Source organism: Lithobates pipiens, unplaced genomic scaffold (genome assembly GCF_037356315.1).
Source record: "Lithobates pipiens isolate NorthernLeopardFrog02 unplaced genomic scaffold, aLitPip1_a1.2 Scaffold_23, whole genome shotgun sequence".
Taxonomy (NCBI): Eukaryota; Metazoa; Chordata; class Amphibia; order Anura; family Ranidae; genus Lithobates; species Lithobates pipiens.
This window is the reverse complement of record NW_027507785.1, coordinates 45,478,977-45,481,680: the sequence shown is the minus strand read 5'-3', so window position 1 is coordinate 45,481,680 and position 2,704 is coordinate 45,478,977.

Here is a 2,704-nt window from a genome sequence, read left to right as displayed (position 1 = left end):
GAAAATGAGGTACCCAACATGACTGACAATCACATTCTGTTCAAGTTTCAGATGTTGATCAGAATTGAACATTTTAACATAAATCTCTGATCAGGAGGGGAAGATATTTTCCTGTGCACATCTGACTTCCTGTCAGGAATCACATGGGTCAGACACCACGGCTGCCTCTTCTGTGCCTGAAATGGCCAATAACAAGAATGAAAAGGGAACATTTCCCGGAGTAGCTTTATTGATGGGAGTATTAAAGGAAATTGTATATATATATATATATTATCCTACAAGAACATCGGACAGTGAAAATGATTGGTTTGCCTGAGAATATCACCCAATGGTCTTTCTGGTTATCAGTCCACAGCCGTTTCCTCCAGAACATGGTAATGTGAACTGTTGGAAGGTGAACTCTGATTGGCTGATGTGGATTTTTGCACTTTGCTCGCCATCCGCACTCTATGACCAAATAATTCAATTTTAATGAAATCATTGAGAAGCAATCAGACTTTTTCCTCTGCTGGTTACTCTGCAGCTCTATGGGGTTGATATTAGATTGTAAGCTCTTCTGAGCAGGGCCCTCTTAATCCTCTTGTATTTTATTGTATTATAACTGTATTGTCTCCTTTTTATATTGTAAAGTGCTGTATAAACTGTTGGCACTATATAAAATCCTGTATAATAATAATAATAATAATTTAGAAAAACTGGAGAGTAGAGAATCTGGTGCAGCTCTGCATAGAAACCAATCAGCTTCCAGGTTTTATTGTCAAAGCTTCACTGAATAAGCAGAAGTTAGAAGCTGATTGGCTCTCATACACAGCTGCACCAGATTTTACACTCTCCAGTTTTAGTAAATCCCCCCAGTTGCTCCAGAGCTTAGTAAATGAGCAGAAGCTCTGCTGACTTCCATCATCCAATCATATGCAAGCAAATATGCTGTTTTTTTTAAAAATAATTATCCTTACCTGAGATTGGCTAATCTTTGCACCTCATTTCCAAAGCTAATTCCCTTGCAAAGTGCTCAGTCTATTTGTCTTTAGATAATCAACCCCCCAATGTGCCGTCCTCCCCAATGACGCCCGTTCACTCACCTGCGCCCGTATGAGGACCTACCACCTCCGCCGCCTGTCCGCTGTGCACTTGTGCTGCGTCTCTTCCTATCTCACCCCGTCCCCTGCTGCTCCCCCCACCCCCCCCCCCCCCTTTTCCTTCCTGCCCCGCTTCCCCCACCCAAATCTCTGCTGATTTCCTCTCCTGAATGGAATCGGATGTTTTCTCATGGCTGCCGGTGCTGACAGAGGCCAGGGCCGGTGTTCGGTGCGAGTGCAGACCCGAGGCATGGGGGGGGGGGGGGGGCGAGCGCAGATCTGATAATGGAGGGGATTGGGGTCCTGCGCCTGCACTGGAGGAGGTGATGCTGGATGGGGGGGGGGGGGGGGTCTGGAATCTGCTGACAGGTGGAATTCTCTTCCAGGACTAAAAACTTTCCATGTTCAGAAATCCTCCAACGCCACAACCAGAGACACACACACACAATCACCTACAAATCTCATACAATTCTCATATAAATCTCATACAATTCTCATATAAATCTCATACAAATCTCATACAATTCTCATATAAATCTCATATAAACCTCATACAATTCTCATATAAATCTCATACAATTCTCATATAAATCTCATACAAATCTCATACAATTCTCATATAAATCTCATATAAACCTCATACAATTCTCATACAAATCTCATACAATTCTCATATAAATCTCGTACAATTCTCATATAAATCTCATACAAATCTCATACAATTCTCATATAAATCTCATACAATTCTCATATAAATCTCGTACAATTCTCATATAAATCTCGTACAATTCTCATATAATTCTCATATAAATCTTATACAATTCTCATATAAATCTCATACAATTCTCATATAAATCTCATATAAATCTCGTACAAATCTTATACAATTCTCATATAAATCTCATACAATTCTCATATAAATCTCGTACAATTCTCATATAAATCTCATACAAATCTCATACAATTCTCATATAAATCTCGTACAATTCTCATATAAATCTCGTACAATTCTCATATAAATCTCATACAATTCTCATATAATTCTCATATAAATCTTATACAATTCTCATATAAATCTCATACAATTCTCCTATAAATCTCATAAATCTCATACAATTCTCATATAATTCTCATATAAATCTTATACAATTCTCATATAAATCTCATACAATTCTCATATAAATCTCATATAAATCTCGTACAATTCTCATATAAATCTCATACAAATCTCATACAATTCTCATATAAATCTCATATAAATCTCGTACAATTCTCATATAAATCTCATACAAATCTCATACAATTCTCATATAAATCTCATACAATTCTCATATAAATCTCGTACAATTCTCATATAAATCTCATACAATTCTCATATAAATCTCGTACAATTCTCATATAAATCTCATACAATTCTCATATAAATCTCATACAATTCTCATATAAATCTCATACAATTCTCCTATAAATCTCATATAAATCTTATACAATTCTCATATAAATCTCATACAAATCTCATACAATTCTCATACAATTCTCCTATAAATCTTATATTAATTTCATACAAATCTCATACAATTCTCATATAAATCTTATACAATTCTCATATAAATCTCATACAATTC